The following is a 6,501-nucleotide window of genomic DNA, read 5'->3' as shown; positions in this document are numbered from 1 at the left end:
GTAGTTCTGGTATAGGTGAAATACAGAATAAATGCCTTAAAATTTAAATTACAAAGACTTAAGAATTCACTTGGAGTATAAACCACAGCAGCAACAGAGGAGCAGTTCAGAGCACAAAGAAAAAAATGAAGCAGTCTTATGAGAGAAACTCAAGGAAGCAGATGGCAATTAGGTGTCAGTAAGTTCTCATTAAAAGTGGACGGTTTCCAGACTCAGTTAACAGAAAACTCTTTGAAAACATCTTTTGGAGCAGTAGAAAGAAAAAAGAGCATTAAACCCCTTAAAAGGTGGTTGTGTATTATAAAATATTTTGTTTTCGCTTTTATTTAGGAAAAGAGCAAAAAAGTTATATGTGGAATCTATAGTTCTGTCACATAATTCAGATTTCGGCTGCTATAGGCTTGCAAAAGAGATGTGATCAAACTAGTAGAAAAAAGGCAATAAAGTGGAAAAATAAAAGTATAACTAAAAGATTGTTCTTTGCTTTCTTCCTGTGCGTTAAAAATAATAAAGTCATTATAACTGACATTCCTAAAAATAACCTGCACTAACAGTCTTGGGGAGAAAACACAGATTTGTCACCTGTAAGATGGAAAGTTAAAGACTCCTTTTGCCTATTATCCTCAAAAAATAATGCTGTGAAAGCTATTAGGCACAGAGCATGGCTGCTTACTGTCCTCAAATATCGTATCAGGAATGTAACACCAGCTCAGGGTACTGTTCCTGCAGATACGAGAGTTGAACCAAGAGCATGCACATGGATGACTGCAGTTCCTTCCTGGTCTACACACAAAATGTGTTCATCAGGGCTGAGCATGGGTCAGAGCTGTGTCCCTGAGCACCGTGACCTGCAGGGGTCTGGCTGCAGCCCCACACTGCGGGGGGCATGCACACATGTGCAGCTTCTGAAGGCTACCAGCAGATTCTGAAGGCTACCAGTGCCTTCCACACGGGTCGAGGAGGAGAGAACTGAGCAGTTCCCAGCTCTCTGTTGTTCCTGGCAGGTATTTCTGTGCAGCTGGGACAACAAACAGTAAGTACAGAACTGCTGGGCATAGCCTCCCCAGGGCCCAAGAGGACATTCACACAGCTTCTGCTGCTCAGTAGGACACTGGACTGGGATGGAAAAGTCTACCACAAGGACTGTCATAGATGTCACTGAAAGAATCTCAAAGGACACCAAACACTTGTGTTTAGACAGCTGGAAGCCCTACACACCAGAATCACAAACACCACTTGCATTTGTGGGCTTACTGGATGTTTAAGAGCTTCTCCATTGCAATGCCTCAGAGAAGAGCACTTGGGGACACCTTCATCAGCTTTGGTACAGCTGCATAATGTCTGCAAGGGCACTTCAATAATGTACTCAGCCTGCAATGCTGCTTGGCACTGCTGTCTTCCATGAACTCCCCTCCCCAGTCCTCTTCCCCAGGGCTTTTCAGCAGCTCACACAAAGCCACTTGCCAAGATGGGCACAAAATAACATACAACTTGTTTTGTGATTATCTTTAGGATGGCAAAATCCAACTTCACAATAGAATGGAGTTTTGGGCTAAGGAAGCCAAATGTCAGGGGATTGCAGGAGGTTTCACAGTCATACAGATGGAAATGGAAGAACTTCATGTTCTACCAACAACACTGAAGGAACCTCATCCCCTGTCCCCAAATAGACCTCCACATAACTCTGGGGACAGAGAGAGGCAGCAGGTATCTTGGGGCACAGGGAATCTTGAAAAGGGGCCAGAGAGCTCCAAAAGGCTTTGGTGAGCTGGACTTGTTGCTTCTGCTGCTGGGCAATAATGGGAAAGGTGCACTTCCTCCCCAGAAACCAACAACTCTCACGTCCCAATTCTTGCTCAGACAGCAGCAGTGCCTAAGCTGGTCACATGGCTATGTGCTGTTCCACAAGCCAGTCTTTTCTCCTGCTAGAACAGGAAAATAAGTATCACAGGACATTATTTGGGTTATTTACATCACCCCAGCAGTCTGTGATCTATCCTTGGAACCAACAGCAAGACCCATGCACAGCCAATTCAGCCAGAGTGAACAGAGATTTCAGTTCTCCTTAGCTGTGGGTCAACTAATCTGTGCTAGATACTGCACTTGAATCCTCCTCTACCTTCTATGCCAACCTAATCTAAATCAACTCCCATCTACTTTCCTGGGATGACACTTTGTGGGTGCGAAAAAGTAGGAATTGAGGACTTGGCAGTCTCAAAGCTTGTCTTCATTTGCAATCATTAGTTTAACTTAATACACCTGAATGACTTCATTTGTACTTAGCCTAGCTTTAGGGAGCACTAGCATTCAGGAAGCACCACTCCAGCTACTGGAGTGATATGATTAGCAGTGCTGAGTGATTAGATTAGCGGAGTGGCTGGAGTGACTGTTAATTACTTATTGTAGCTCCAGCTTATGTATCCCCACAGCACCAGAGGCTCGAGCTATGCATTTGCATAGACAAAACCTGTGCATGCTTATACTCAAGGGTTTGTAATTCACAGCCTTGCCTGCAGCCAGTGCTTCTGGTCCCAAAGCTTACCTGTCAGAGGTCCATACCAGCTGCAAACTCCAGTGTTAGCCTGGACTGGGATCATTGCGTGGTGCCGAAAATGTCATCACTCCAGCAGAGACCTATTTCAGATTCTCTGGGTAATGGTGTTTCTGGAGTGATGTTTCTTGGCATATAATGCCTCATTGCAGAATACTATAGTTTTTTGATGCCGTTACAAATAGCAGCAGCTTTCACCATCTCTGAAGCTCTCCTATGTTCCAATTATGGCAAAAAAAGCTTCCTAGGAAATAACCCTAGTTTTAAGTCTGGGGCTCCAGAGAAGTATGTGCTCACATTCTATTTATGATCATTTCTGTTCAAGGACAAATGAAAATAAAGTGAGTAGGAAGCGGAAGTAAGATTTCTCTCTGTGAACCTAGTCCCCTGTGAGCTACATGTTTAAGCTCATTGGTCACCTGGGCTGTTAAAGGCAAGCAAATTCAAAAGGCAGTATTCAAAAAACGCTGCTTTTCCTCCCCTTGGTGACTTCTAGGAAATGCAGCCTTATTGAGTGCTTGATACTTTGGTAGATAAAGTTCAGTGAGATGAATCCTACCCTTCTTGCTCTCTGCCAAGAGGAAACAGACCTATGCTGCTGCTCCTCTGCCAAGAAATAGCAGACGTTATGTTTCCCCATATGGAGCAGTGCTCTGGATTATTGTGGAATTCCCTTTCTATTAAAAAGCAAACCAAAATAACCTGTTCAGATATAATTGAAAGATTTTTAGGAATGTGGAAGAGGTGTTTTTTCCAGGATGCCAGAGAAAATTTAATGTTCTGTTAGAGTGTTATAAATTCCCTTGTCTCTACAGGTAGTAAAAGCATGCAATATACAAAGGGAAAACATAAAGTAATACTCTCAAAATATAACACTGATAAGGAGAAGTAGAATAAGAAAGAGGATAGGGCCGTGAGGCTTTGCATTGCTCCTAGCAGTTGATTTTTGCACAGTAAAAGTATAAAATCCTGCAATACTGGACCTACGCCTCCTCTGCACTGGGAATTTCACTATATGAGGTGTGAGGCAATGGAAAATCAAGGCCATAATATCCTACTGAGCTTCTGAGTCATCTTATTGCACTGAAGTAAAAGCACTTTAGAAAATACAAGCCATCTGTGATGTTAAATGCAATTATCTGATTTGCCTTAATAAATGCTCACAAATCACTGCTAACCACTTCAACTTTTCAACACTGTTTTGAGTCATTCATAAGCAGGTAAAGGTCATTGTGCTCAGACCTTATCAAGCCTAATTATTATCAAGTTTTTATTTTCTGCAATAACACAACTACCTCCCTCCAAATCCAGCACATAAAAGACCTTAACAGGAGATGTAATTTTTTTTTAGCTCTGTCCTGGTTTCAGCTTCAACCATGACAGCTCTGACATTCAGAGGATAACACTAGGTATATTACATCAAAATCAACACAGTATTGGCTATTACTTACAGCTTCTTCCTATTGGCATCAAGATAAGTGACAAACATTACTGTTGTTAAAGGTCAGATCTCAAGCTCTGCATTTCAGATTCCTCACGACTTGGGCTTCTGTACATCAGGAATTATCCAGATATATCCCTCTTCTATCTGCACAATAATTCTGCCCAAGTGTGAAAGGGGCACTGTGATTATACAAATTATATGTTCTGGTTGCAAGTGCACTATGCTCGGGATGTGGAAGCCCCATTGGGCGTGTACAGATGATGTTCTAGGCAGGCTCTGTACGGATGCACAAGTCCCAAACTGCACAGGTTCATGTATTTCTTGCCAGGGAGATCTGTAAGAGCTACAGTGCTACCTAAAGCTTTATTTCTTAGAGTTATTTACATGTGTAACAAAACTTACAAGTATGAATTTAAAATCTATGTTGTGTAAGTGTAAAAGTTTGCAGCTGGTAATCAAGAAAAGCTGCACGTGTTACCCAAATCTGAGCACACTGAGTACAAACATCAGTGCACACACCAGCCAGTGTCTAATGTGTGAGTGTAGCAGGAGTGGTTTGAATGCTCAACCAGTAAAAAACAGTATAGTAGCTCCACTGCAAACCTGGTCCAGGTTCCTCAAAACAGCAGAGAAGAAAATTGATATAAGCAGCAGGAGACACTGTCCAAGCATGAAGAGGTGGTGTTAGGAATGCCAAAGCCCACCTGGGGATGTAACTGCATAAAGGACAACAAGAAGAGCTATACATCTGTGTCAAGAGGAAGACTGGGGAAAAACATGGGCGTGCTACTGCATGGATAACAGGCTGTAGAGACCAAGTACATCAAAAAAGCCAATGTACTCGACACCTTCTTCACTTCATCTTTATTTGTAGAACCAGTCTTCAGGAATCACAGTCCCCTAGGAGCAGTGAGAACTAGCACAAAGAACACAAACCCTGAGGTGGATGAGGATTAAGTCAGGGAACATTTAAAAACACTGGATTTATATAAACTCACAGGGCTTGATGGTTTGCACCTGTCAGGTGCAGAGGGAGTTGGCAAACACAAGTGCAAGATGATTCTCAATTATCTTTGAAAGCTCATGGCAATTTGGGAAGATTCCTGATGACCACAGGATAAGGAAAAGAGCAAATCTGGACAACTACAGGTCAGTTTGCCTCGCTTTGATCCCTGTGAAGGTGATGGAGAAACTAATCTGGGAAACCATTTCCTGTATTTATGATAGGACTACCACTGTATTGGAATCCATGGTCAAAAATGGATTTGCACTGGGGAAATCAAGCCTGACTTTGACATGCCTGACCTGACAGCCTCCTATGATGAAATGACTGGCTTTCAATTCTGTGTCCTATAACACTATCTTAGAAAACTGATAAAGTACAGGCTAAGTAAATGGTTGGTGAAGTGGATCAAAACTGGCTGATACACTGAGCTCAAAGGATTGTGATCAGCAGCACAAAGTCCATTTGGAAGCCAGACATTAGTGGTCTACTTCAGGGGTTCATACTGGGGCCAATACAGTTCTGTCATTAATGAATTGGGATGATGGAACAGTAGGCACCTTCACCAAGTATGTTGATAATCTCAAACTGGGAAGAGTGGCTGATACACAGATGGTTATGCTGCCATTCAGAGAAGCCTGGACATGCTGGAGTGTGTCCACTGAGGACCATAAAGATGATTAAGTGGTACCATCTTCAGGAGTATTTCTTATTCAAGAAGAGGCTAAGAGAGATGGGCCTGTTCAGCTCATAGAAGAAAAGTCTCTGGGGGCATCTCATCAATATGTATAAATCCCCAATGGTGGGGAGTAAAGAATGTGGAGATAGATTTCTCTTAGCAGTGTCTTCAGAAACAAGGCAATGGCCGCAAACTGAAATACAGAAAATTCCATTTAAATCAGAAAAGAAATTGAGGAGAGATCAAACACTGGAGCAAGTTGCCCAGAAAGGCTGTGCAGTATCCACCCTTGGCAATATTCAAACCAAAACAGACATGACCCTGAGCAACCTGCTCTTATTGTCCCTGCTCTGAGCACAGGTTTAAACTAGATGATCCCTAGAGCTGCCTTCCACCCTCAATGGCTCTGCAATTCAGTACTTGCCGGTTACTTACAGCACTGAATTGTTCCAGTCCACATCAAGTTGCAGTTCAGCAAACAACAGCATTAGTCAGGATTGTTTAAACAAGTTACTCAATTGTTTGCCAACTGATCACATGGACATGCCATAGTAGACTGCTTCTCTAGTTCTGTTTAAATATACATCCCCTATTAGGTATGGTTCTTCCATTTTTTATGAGGAATGCTTACGTGGCAGGGCTCAGTGATTCACACTCTCCAATCATGAGCAAGGAGGGCTCGTGTTACTTTTCAATGTGTTACTTTTCTCTGCAGAAAAGGGACACAAACACTTTTCAGAAGAGCACAAATCTAATTTACTGCTATCAGATCTCCAGTACAAACTAACGTACCTGAGGCTATCACTGAAACAGCCAGATTTTGC

Source organism: Sturnus vulgaris, chromosome 1 (assembly GCF_052056855.1).
Source record: "Sturnus vulgaris isolate bStuVul1 chromosome 1, bStuVul1.hap1, whole genome shotgun sequence".
NCBI lineage: Eukaryota > Metazoa > Chordata > Aves > Passeriformes > Sturnidae > Sturnus > Sturnus vulgaris.
Note: the sequence above shows the minus strand (reverse complement) of the source record.